Consider the following 12,951-nt stretch of genomic DNA (forward strand, 5'->3'; position numbering starts at 1 on the left):
TTATATTTGTGAGATTTCCAAGGGTAAGTTGCTCTTTTTGTTATTGCTGTTGTTGTTTTGTTTTGTTTGTTATGTTTGTTTCCTTTTTTTAATATTATTTTTGAGTAAACCAAAAGGCAACAGAAGCGCTTAGGCATCATGAAAACATTCTCTGTTAACGTTTGTGATACTTATGAAAGAATTTTGTATAAACCCTCTGAAAGTCAGAATTAAGTTTACACTAATGCTTTAATAAATGGAAATATGTTTGAAACGATATCAATTCCCGTTTTCACGATATATATGTCTAACTTTTAACTTTGTGAGCAGAGGAAAGTTACAGATGGTTCTGTTACCATGCCTATTACGAGTCACAACTGTAAACATTGAATTATCAGTTTTTTTTCATGTAGTTAATTTATGGTTTCGATTGAACATAATGATGGTGAATACCAATTGCAAAGAAATATCAGTCCAATTTCTTTTTTAGATAACAACGTGTGATGAATTGAAGTGCGTTATCTTTTGTGAAGAGCCAGGGACTCCTGTCTGTTCAGATACATGCCAATTATCGTTTTATAAAACGAATACAAAAGACTTGCAGAGTTATTTTTTTCGTTGCATAGCGGAATCCATTCTGTGTTTGTTTCACTTTATTTAAATATCCGATTGTTTGAACTGTAAAGTTGTAGGTGCTAATTTCAATGCAATGGAAAATGTGCAGTGGACATAATAAACTAATTATAGTATGGGTGACATTTCGGTCGACCTAACAAATATTACTCTATAGAGAGGTTGGTAAAGGTTACCTTCGCTCTCGTATGTCATCAGAGGGCGTGGATACATTTTCTCGTTTAAAAAATGGTCAAAACCGATTTGGAATTTTCTTGATGTCCCGCTTACCAAAAAGATAAACATAATAATGCTTAGAATGCAACAGTTGTTATTTTGGCTGGGAGGATTGTGATGAGACACTTTGTGTTTTTAACTTTTTCAGTTTTGTAACAGAAAAAGAGCATAACTTTGAAAATAATGAAAATACCGCATTACTTCTCCTTGACAGAAAAAAAAAATTTATTTATCTGATCTCACACAGGTATTTTGTGGTCTACTGTCTCTATTGTATAAAAAACTTCTGAGCGAAAATAAAATACATCAGTGCCACTCTTACCTTTGTGTCCTTCGCAGCTGTTGTTTGGTCTCGTCAAACAACGCCCTCTATTCCCAGTTCGAGAGAGAGAATGGGTTGCGTTACGTGACAAAATAACTGTTGCAAAACAGACTACTCTTACTGCCGTTCCACTGACAGAGAGAAAATTAACATTATCCATCTACAGTTAGCTGCCTCTAAAATATAATTCCTCGTAACTTTACTACGAAAAGCAAAATGAAACTCTGTCGTATCTCCAATAGACCCTAACCAAGGATATGATGCGATCTCGAATAAGTGAAGATACATTGAACAAGAGAAAATGATTACGGTATTTCAAAGAGGGCTCCTTGATTTGTTGTTGGCTATCTGGCATTTCACCCCCGAATTAACACGCGATGGGATTAAGTCCAACGTAGCTAAAAGCCACTTTTATTCGTAGAAAAAGTCAAAACGCGGGAGAATTGCATTGAAAATTTACTATCAGTAGCATTTAGTTCCGTGTGAAATTTTTTAAGTGGTATTGGATAATGCGGTTCTAATACGTGATAAAATGCTGATTATTTACAGGGAAATGACACTTGATGGAATGAAGTGTAATGAGGCAAAATGAAATTTGATTGGTGGAATACAATTCAAGCGCCTGTAAAAATTGCAAAATTTTCATGTAGTGCAATGATTGGGTACATTCTAATTGGACTTTGAACGTTGATGAGAATGTATTTACATTTGGCCGAACTAAACTGTAAATGGCAGTGAAAGAGAATGTAAATATTTTCCTATCGGCATGTGAGCACGTGAACCGCTATGGCGTTAATTGCGTCTTTTGTTGTAGGTCGTATCTAAGGTTTGACATTTGTAATGCATTCATCTTAACTTTACCAGCCTTATTTTACATTTTTTTCTTGCATGTAATTTAGCCTGGTTAACCTCCAACCCCTAGAGGTCGGTGCGCCTGCATTTGGATGGGGAATAAGTACCCATTTTTCCCACTAGGTCTTTTGGGTTTTCGTATCACGCATCGGCACACAAAATATTTTAAGCCCGAGAGATGATTCAGTTGTAACTGTTCTCTACACCTTTTGTCGGACGGTATTAAACACTCGGGCTCTTTGTTCGAGCTGTACTTCCACTCTTGTGTATGAGTCGTGAATTAAGATGCAGGTAGTAGGTTGTTTGGTCTGTGCGTTGTAAGAAAAGGAGCGGGAAAAACACGCTTAAACTTTAAAATGATACAAATTAAATGCAAACCTTTCATATCCCTCATGCTCAATGTAATCAAGACTTTGCCGGTGTTTAATGTAATCGACGATTGAATGGTGTAAGGTGCAAGCAAATGCATATAGAAATTAACACCGGCGAGTATCACCATCAAGCCAATAGCTAATTTGTAAACCACTTTTCCAACTACTGTATCAATTACCAAAAGCCATTGCTTATTAGTCTTTTCCTCTCGCAGTAGTGTCAACAAAAGGGATGTTCGCGGTATTTGTAGTGTATTCCAATAGTGTCCGTTAGCATAGCACACTGCAGGTTAGGCGCTTCGTATCGGTGGCGACGTACGGTTTTATAGCACATTTAGTAAAACCTGTGTTGAAAGGAAACCAAAACTTTTTAATAAACATCCGTTTCATCCAAGTTTTTTAAATTGAGTAATGATGGAAAGCTCGAAATTACGAACCTTTACGCCATTTGTGTCCCCTGTCTTTCGCTACCCAATATTTTGAAAAATATATCGACAGGTTTCTAGAGGAAAGCCCTAAAACAGTAAAAGAGCTCAATTAACTTATCGTTCCAAACAGAGATTTACATTCTCATCCATCTTAAGCGTGGCCATCGCCCTCGCCGTCGCCCTCGCAGTTGCCGTCGCCGTCGCCGTCGCCGTCGCCGTCGCCGTCGCCGTCGCCGTCGCCACTGTCACTGCCATCGTCATCACCATCGCTAATGTCATTGCCATCGTCATCACCATCGGTGATGCAAATTTCAACTACAGTTCCGATAACAATGTCTAATAGTAAGTATTAATAACAAAAGCAGTAAGAGCGTATGTCGTAACACTTGTGAGGTATGCTACTATTGATACTATATACTATATACTATATACTGCATCCTATATACTCAGGTGTAGCACCTAACTGTCATGACATAGCTCGCAGCACGTGCAGGGTGGCCCATAGTTCTGAAAGTTAGAAGTTACCCATCTACCCGAGAAAATTTCGTTTGTGTGCAACCGTATGACCCTCCTTACAAGGTGCTACTTTAAGCATGCACGGGCAATTGTATTGCGGGCTCACATCCAGTTATAACGTAAGTAAAAAGGAAATAAAGGAGGTAATGCACATGCGTGGTTGCTTGCGTAACTTGGAGACCCCATTTCGGTGCGTTAAGAAGCTCAGATACAATGTGATGAAGACGCATTTACCAGAGTTCGTGCAGTGTACCGCGGGCACCCTGTTAGTGATTACACGAGGGCTTGACGTGGGCATCACGTGGGCTAGCAGAGTTGAAGCAGCGCAAACAAATGAATTTGGCGTCATACTGATTACTTTGTGGTTGAAAGCTTCATTGATTCTCGCGAACTACACTGCAAGAGGAACGCCAAAGACGACATGAAAAGAATGTTGTTAAACGGCGAATATCTAACAAAGAGCGACGTGAGAAGGAAAGACAAAGAGCTCCAGAGGAAAAAAAAAATACTGAAAAGAGGTCAACAACAAAGAAAAAGCGAATTACAAAGGAGCCGAGAAAGGAGGGACAGGAAGTAAGTTTATTTTTATCTGAGTTTTTCCTACGCTAAATCCCAGATTCTATACTTTTAAACTAGCTTCAGTTTATAATTCATCTGTTTTACCACAATGATATATCCAAATAATACTCTAGATATTTAAAAATTATTACATAATGTCTTTCATAATTGTACACATTTTATTTGCCACTTACACTTCTTGGGAGCGACATTTTTTCAAGACCGCGTAAGGACTGGCACATTTACTAAAATAATGACTACCCTCATATTTCAGTCAGAGATTCTGTATAGTGAACTTACAAACGTGGTAAGGTTTTCCTCCCAGATTTGTTTCTTTATTCTTGAAAATTTGCGAAAACTGAAACGAGCGTCGTAAATTGGCGGAAATCAGTGTCCCGAGTAAAGGCAAATGAACTTTGCTCATCAAAAACGCAAAAGAAAGCAAGCTCGTATCAATTTGGTAAATTTGTATTGAAAGGATTGAGGAATGGTTTATATTTAAAACGGGACTATTTCATTTAATTTAGAGCTAGCTGGTCATCAATATTTCAAAACATAAATATCACATTTACAGCTACGAATATCCGTGAAAAACATAAAGGTTTTCAAGTTTTCGACTGTAAAATTAGGGAAATTGAAAAGTTTAACTTTATCAATTGGGAGAAAAAAAAGATCGCAGAATACAGAAGGGAAACTTCAATTGTGCTACCTAATTTCCTCCATTGCCTTTCATATTTTTGGTCAAATAAACTTCAATCAGTTTTTCAGGGTTTGCCTGCAATGTGTAAAATTGCCAGAGTGGACTTCTTCAGTTAGAAAGATATTGCTTTGAAATTTTATTGACTTATAGATAATTAAATATATGACTGCAAGAAAAAGCGCACAATAAAAAAAAATCACAGAACTATATATGAAGATCATAAAATTTTGCTTAGGGTTTGTGTTATTGGTGATTGGCTTGTGAAATTTTTGAGGTTTTTCCTATTCATCTTCAGGTTGATTGGATTTTGGATTTTACGTTGAAGCTGAAATAGATTTATTAATTGCTTATGTTTCATCATTGCTCGTTTGCATGGAAGGATAATCGTGGTTTAGGTTAAGAGATGTTTTTGAGGCAATAGCCATGATGAATTATCTTTTAAAAGGGAAAGTTTCGATAACTTTCTTCATTTCTCTTCAATACAACATCATTTAGTATTTCTGGAGCACAATTAAAGGAAGCAGGTTGTAAAAGAGTACTCGATTTTTATTCACTTCAGTATTTGGTTATGAGAGTAACATTTTGTGTTTTCACATGCAACAGCAGGATGGTCCAGCGGAAGATGGCCGTGAAAACGAGTGAAATCTATAGTAACAAAGGTGACTTTTGGGGAAACTCGAGCACTTAATTGGTAAATACCTCTTGGCTTGTAGTTCTGATGATAACAGATTGCTGACACAAAAAATTCAAATATCAGTCCTGTATGATTCGTCGCGTTTACATACATTTTGTAGCGCCGCTGACAATATACCTAGGGCGCAGTTTCCCACGCCACGTGCGTAGTTTAAGCGTTACTTACAGGATTTTTTGCCTTTTTTTACCGAGTTAGTTTTAGCGAAGGATCTTAGGCTGTGTAAGAAGCAATAACTTTGAATCGTCGCCGGATAGACCCTCATTTGTTATTCGTTTTTATCTTCCTGTACAAGAATACAAGGAATCAGACGCATAGAAGTTGTTGTGTCTTATTTATTCTGCCAAGCGTAGCTGGCCCCTATAAGTCCCTATACAAGAATGTACCTTCATATGACCTTTACAGAGAGAGCTGAAAGGATGTATTTGTACTTGGCATAACTACTATCTGTATAGTGGAACCCACTTCCCCCCTGAAAAAAAAAAATTTCCTATTAACATGAATGTATGAGAGAAGCTCCAGAGTTACTGACCCTCTTTTGGTTAGAATGCATAAGGTTTGGTGATTGTAATGTATATTTTTCGGCTATCAAACTCTTAAGTTATACCAATCATAATTTTAATTGCATGATTGCCATGTGTTCGTCCTCAAAAGTTGTTGCAGTTAAGTATGTAATCTGTCATCCTTTGTTAAAAATTGCGCAATTATTTTACCTCATTGTAACATGTAATTTGGATGGCAATAAATACTAAGGCTAAAGATTTCAATACTGCTCGGTGTTCTTACAAATGCTGATACCCATTTCATATAGGAAACCTTGATATAAGGAACTGGTCGCAAGATATGTGAATTTGAAAAGAAGGGAATCTGGAAAACCACAGATCCTCCTTTACTTGGGACTGAAATTAATGGGCACCCTCCTCTTTGAAGTCATGTTTTTACTTTGACCTGCCTTCTTCCCTTTAATGTTCAGGAGTACATAGATTATCCCTCTCACCCCCTGTGGGTGACTAGCATCCTATTTCTCCTTACAATAAGGACTCCTTACAATATCACTTAATATTTCTTTCCTGCGCGTCTCAAGAAAAAGCCAACGATTAAGAGGCGATCTCTGTAAGAGCGGTCCAAAGTATTTCGCATCGGAAAAAAGTTTTCCCTCAAACTTTGGCCAATAAACTATCTTTGGTAGCAAGTAAAGGAAACCACATTAGTTTCTGGAAATACGTTAAAATAAAATTTTTAGAGCTCTCAAAAGTCAAAGCTGCTAAAGGCCCTTTTGTGACCTCTTGCGACATCGAAAATTTCAAAAGTTGAATACCCTGGTCCTCGTATCACACCACATGCAGCAAAAAATCTTTTGTATTTTTAAACTGTGTGATATGTTAGGTGAACAAAAAGTATTTCAATTTTGATATTTGTTTATTTAGGGGTTCGTCATAATTGATTTAAAAACACTCGTTAGACAGCTTTCTGAAATTGGTCAAAAGTACTCTTTCCTTCTTGGTTGATATTGCTCAAGTCCAGATCAGACCATTAAAAACTCCGCTTGATTTCTTCTAATAAGATGTTAGGCTGCAGAAAAATATAAAAGCATCTTGCACTTATTAATTTTGTTCGCTGCGGTGTCTTTAAACTTTCAGCGATTTTCTTAGCGTGACAGCCGATTATGCAAATTAGTTCATTGAACAAACTCCGACCGTTTTATATAAGTAGCTCAAAAAATCTTAGATTTTAACCATTTTAAGTTGAAAGGATAGTAGGACAGAGCTTTTAGACTACACCGATTGATACTCTAAACATTTCAAAAGGCCAGAATTTGACAAATTTTACCCTTTTCGTGACGCGAGACGTCAACAACAACAATCATAATTTGATTAGCGCTCGCTTAATATTTTAATGGAAAACTCTTTTTTAAAAATTTGGCTTCTGCTATTTCATGCATATTTGAGTTCTGAAAGGTTATGCTATTCATATCTGTATGAACATTTCAGAGTCAAACTACAGGATTCTATCGAGTGTAACCGGCGATAGCAGCACATACTAAAATACACCGTGACCAGTGACTCTGTCACGTAATTCAATTGTGTAATTATCCTGAATTGCTTCTCCTTTCTGAATAAACCAGCGATAACATCATTTTTTGGATCAGAATTCTAGTCGGCAGGAATAAGAGAAAGTTTGTCTGCACACCTGTCTTTAAGACAGTTCTATTCAGAACTTTAGCATAGATCCAATTCAAGTCTTATATGCATATATTGATAGCCTCGCCGATGTTGCACAAAAGCCCAGGATTACACATTTGGAATCCCAAGTGGATTGTTGGGAAAAATGCTCCTTTCCCAAAAAACCTGAGTTTGTTCAAAAAGCTGGGGAAGTGTGCCTGATGGTGTGCGATGTCATTGCTCTAAGAGATTGAAAAGCGTTATTCCAAGCTGTCGTAGACCATGAAGAGAAGCTATTGATGTTGGCCTTCAAACCCTTACGGTCGCCTATCAGAATGCTCCCACAAAATCACTTAGGACTCAAATACTGAGTATCTATGCCGATAGATTTTCAGCCAACGAGCTTAAACGCATGCATCAGCCATTTGAAAACCTCTCCGATAGACAAATAAAGAAGAGCACAGGCGAAGAGTGAGGTGCTTGTTAAAAAATCCTGCGTCACAGAATCCGACCTTGAGCTCCATATGAACTTGGTATTTCATCATGTAAGTTCTGCGAGTTCTCTGTGTCTGCGAGCATGACTGAAAGTCTTTATGGCAAAGTGAAGAGGGAGTGGGTTCATCACTTTCAGTCATTGTCATTAGAGGGTTCGACTGAACTGGTTGCAGTGGCCACAGAACCATTGACAAGTGCTTCACAGCTTCCCATGGGATGAGCTCTTCATACGAGAGGTGCAAGTGTACGGCTTTCGCAAACCGTCAGGCAGTACTCGTGTTTGAGAGAGGCCAGGAACACAGTAATGGATGAGATAGGACTAAAACATCCAATCATGTTTGATATCTATGATGTGTGCTCGTTGGCAAGAGAGTGAAGGTTGCCCAGCCTCAAAGTCAAGCTACTAAGAGACATGTGCAAACATTTTGAGCTCGCATTCAAAATGCGAGATACAAAGACAACATTTCTAGCGAAAATGGAGGAAATGATTTCGGAGTGGAGTTGTAATGCGGTCTAATTATGACGTTCATTACGAATGCGATATCCTTTTTCACAAGAACTCTCCAAAGTTATGAACAGCGACTGCTATACAGACAGGTGTGACGACCAAATATCATTTGTTCCTGTGAGCTAGAAATTCGAGCAATCGCTGCTTTACTTAGACTTGAGAGGTATTCAGGTCAATTATACGATGGAATTACGTGACAGAGTCACTGGTCAAGGTGTATTTCAGTGTGCTGTTATCGCCGGTTACGCTAAATAGAATCCTGTTGTTTGATTCTGAAATTTTCGTACAGGTTTGAATAGCGTAAGCTGTCAGAACTTAAATATGCATGAAATAGCAGAAGCCAAATTTTTAAAAAAGAGTTTGCCATTAAAATGTTGGGCGAGCGCTAATCAAATTATGATATTCGATGCATTGTTGTTGACGTCTTGCGTCACGAGAGGCTAAAATTTGTCAAATTCTGGCCTTTTGAAATGTTTAGAGTATCAATCGGTGTAGTCTAAAAGCTCTTTCCTACTATCTTTTCAACTTAAAATGGTTAAAATCTAAGATTTTTTGAGCTACTTATATAAAACGGTCGGAGTTTGTTCAATGAACTAATTTGCATAATCGGCTATCACGCTAACAAAATCGCTGAAAGTTTTAAGTCACCGCGGCGAACAAAATCAATAAGTGCAAGATGTTTTTATATTTTTCTGCAGCCAAACATCATATTAGAAGAAATCAAGCGGAGTTTTTAATGGTCTGGTCTGGACTTGAGCAATATCAACCAAGAAGGAAAGAGTACTTTTGACCAATTTCAGAAAGCTGTCTAACGAGTGTTTTTAAATAGATTATGACGAACCCCTAAATAAACAAATATCAAAATTGAAATACTTTTTATTCATCTAACATATCACACAGTTTAAAAATACAAAAGATTTTTTGCTGCATGCGGTGTGATACGAGGACCAGGGTATTCAACTTTGACTTTTGAGAGCTCTAAAAATTTTATTTTAACGTATTTCCAGAAACTAATGTGGTTTCCTTTACTTGCTACCAAAGATAGTTTATTGGGCAAAGTTTGAGGAAAACTTTTTTCCGATGCGAAATACCCTGGACCGCTCTTACAGAGATCGCATCTTAATTCATGAACGCTTCACGGGTTTTGTGACTCGTTGTTAAGTTACGAGAGGAACCGTTGAAAATTTGAACACGTTAGAAGGAATAGTATGGGGAACGAAATATGGTCGATTTACTGTGATCAAACTCATTACGAAAGTAATATTAAATCACTCATATCAAACACGATAGACAACTTCGACGGAGCAGTTCTAGATTATCATTGCGCAAAAAAAGAAATGTTGTGCATTGATAATATTTCAGTACATGTGTTTTGTGTTTTCCTTTATTCTAGGTCATTTCCCAAACATTTCGAAAAACCCTAAGGGAAGTCTGAAACAGCTGGTTGATAACAAAAACATTTATTATTAGCTTTTCGGTATCAACCCGTCAATATTTAGGAAATGGTTAATCGGAATACTATTCAGAACTATTATGCCCGTGTTCAAAAACAGTAAATTAGTATTGTCACTATTATTATTATAATTACAATGTGGGTTGCAATTAAAAATCGCAATGGCGACAGTTGTATATGAAGGAAATTTATTTTTATGTTGTTGTTGTTTTTTTTTTCAGAGTCAAATAAGCTCATTGCGAGCATTTCTTAAGCGATAAGGTCGACTGGGTTTGCCAATACCCGTTGTGCCTTTAGGTTTCTAACGCATCAAGTCGGCCTTCCCTACAAAATCCTCCTTCTCCCTCGCAGGTGAAAAAATAACGACCATATTCTGCGTGACTATGATCCCTAAAGTCTAACACTAAACATTCTTCATTGTTACTTACATAATTATTTTGATATGTTGGAGAAAAAAAAAGGGAACACTCATGTCTAACGAATCCATCTCTACCTCTGTAAGTTTCTGAAGTCAAACAACTAATTAAGCTTTGGTGAACTATTATCTCCATTTATTGTTCCAAGAAACGTAAAACGTCACATATTTTGTCAATAACATCTTCTAGTGCGTGGCACGTGCAGGTGAGATCTACCGCTCTGCACTATTTAGCGAATACCGTTAGAAAACGCGAACAAAACATGTCTATATTATATCTATTTATGATAGACATTTTACAAGTGGAAACGCAATTGTTTCGAAGCAACTCCTAGCGTTCTTAACAAAACCTATTTCGACGTAGAGGCGTTAAATAAACAAAGAGTGGCACCTGTCAGTAATTGATAGTATCATTAAAGTGAATAAAACCCGTCATCACAAGTTGACATCTTTAGCCCAAGGCTATATTATTCAAAAATGCACCTTTTTCCGCCAAGTATTGTGTATCCCATGCTAAACTATTGAAAAAGCTTTAAAATTCGAATGAATCATTTGCTTGAAAAGTTAGTTTCATTTTTGTCATATTTTTTTACTTAAGTAAGAAGGCTTACCGCTACTAAATTTCGGCAGAAATACCCGAGGAAAATAATTTGCATGACAATCAGTTTACCGTGATGTATGTCAGTGCTGAATAAACGGCTGGTTCTTGCTAAAAGGAAAATTATCACAAACCTTGAATTTATATTGGCAAAGGATATTTCGGACCGATCTACAGCCACTGACAATTTTCAAGAAGGCTGCATTTGGTTCAGCTTACAGGAACTAAACTCACCCAACGGAAAAAATAATGATGACGAAAAGCTGCCAGTTGTGGGGAACGCTCCTGTTATCAATAATTATGTTGAGTGGGTACCAAAGCTTCTTTTAAAAGATTGATTTCATTTAGAAAAAATTAATTTCATTTAGAATGCATCCTAAGCGTACTCCGAGGAGTCCATCTACTGGCTGCCCTTTGAAAAGTCTCCAAATGCCGCTAAAACTTAGATTAGTTTAGGATTAGACGATCCTTAGTGGCAGGTGGCCACACAGGCTTTTTCTCAGGAAGCCAAGACGAAATATTTAAGGGATGTATTTCATGGAGCCATTTTACCCTTGTATTATTGAGATACAGGCTTAAAGCCTGTTCTAACTCAGGCGTATATTACGAAAAAGTGAAGCTTTTGCGCAAACATGCAACCAGCGATGGGATATTTTATGCAAATTCTGTAATGACTATATAGAAAGTTGAAATTTAGGTCGTCTCTCACCTTTCACAAACTACTGAGCTTTGCAGGTTAACAATACAATGTTTTCTCCTTGGCAATTTTCATATGGGTCAGTTTTTCCTTGGTGTTTAATTTACCATTGATATGTAAACAATGTCTGAGAAGCCAACATCGTTATGCAGAAACGTTCTTTACACCCAGGGATGCCTTTATGTATTTCTCAATTCCTAAGCTGCAAAACGTAGTTTTGGAAAGAAGCCTCACTCTTTAATCTTACAAAGGCCGCCTATCTTTGGAAAAAGTAATAATGATATAAACAAAAATTAAGTAAACAAACAAAAACATGGACAAATAAATATAAATAAACGGTGTTAATGATACAAAATAAGATAAAATACTGGGAAATATCTCACCTATATAGAAAGTTACATAAAAGGATGTTAGTTTTTTAAAGACATCGCTTTTTATTAACTTGTATATTCGAAGCCTCTGTCAACTTCGCGGTAGTTGAAGACTTGGTTTCAACGAGATGATGTATGCAATCACTCTGCTGTAATGGTAGTTTCCATGAAAATTATACTCAGCAGTCTTATGCAACAGTGGTATAATTATTTACACAACGAAGGTCCTGCGATACCTTTGTATTTTTCATAACTATCTTCATCACTATTTTCAAATTCAATATTCTTATATTTTTGGTTTTGTTCTTGTTTTTGTTGTTTCAGGTTTTACCCTGGGCAGTGGAGATTGCGATTCGAACAAATGTAAATCGAAAAGTGAAAATAGAGGCGATCATTGCAATTCGCTCGCGAATTGTAGTAAATATTGTTGTTATATGAAATGCAAGGGGAGAGGGTGTAAACAGACGTGCAGTAATGGAGTAGAGTTCTGTGAAATGAATCTGGAATGTGAAGGTAACGATTGTGAACAAACCTGCGAGGCTAAAAAATGTAATCTGAACTGCAGAGGGACAAATTGTAAAACACAGAAGTGCCAAGGTGAAGGAAATGTATGTGAAATGCATCTAGAATGTAACAACCAGGATTGTGAACAAACCTGCAAGGCTGAAAAATGTAATCTGACCTGCAGTGGGAGCAATTGTAAAACACAGAAGTGTCTAGATAAAGGAAATGGATGTGAAATGGATCTAGAATGTGACGGTCAGGATTGTGAACAAACCTGCGAGGCTAAAGAATGTAATCTGAACTGCAGAGGGAGCAATTGTAAAACACAGAAGTGCCAAGGTGAAGGTAATGTATGTGAAATGGATCTGGAATGCGACGGTCAGGATTGTGAACAAACCTGCAACGCTGACAAATGTAATCTGAACTGCAGAGGGAAAAATTGTAAAACACAGAGCTGCCAAGGTGGAGGAAATGTATGTGAA

This window comes from Pocillopora verrucosa, chromosome 5 (assembly GCF_036669915.1).
Source record: "Pocillopora verrucosa isolate sample1 chromosome 5, ASM3666991v2, whole genome shotgun sequence".
NCBI classification, from domain to species: Eukaryota; Metazoa; Cnidaria; class Anthozoa; order Scleractinia; family Pocilloporidae; genus Pocillopora; species Pocillopora verrucosa.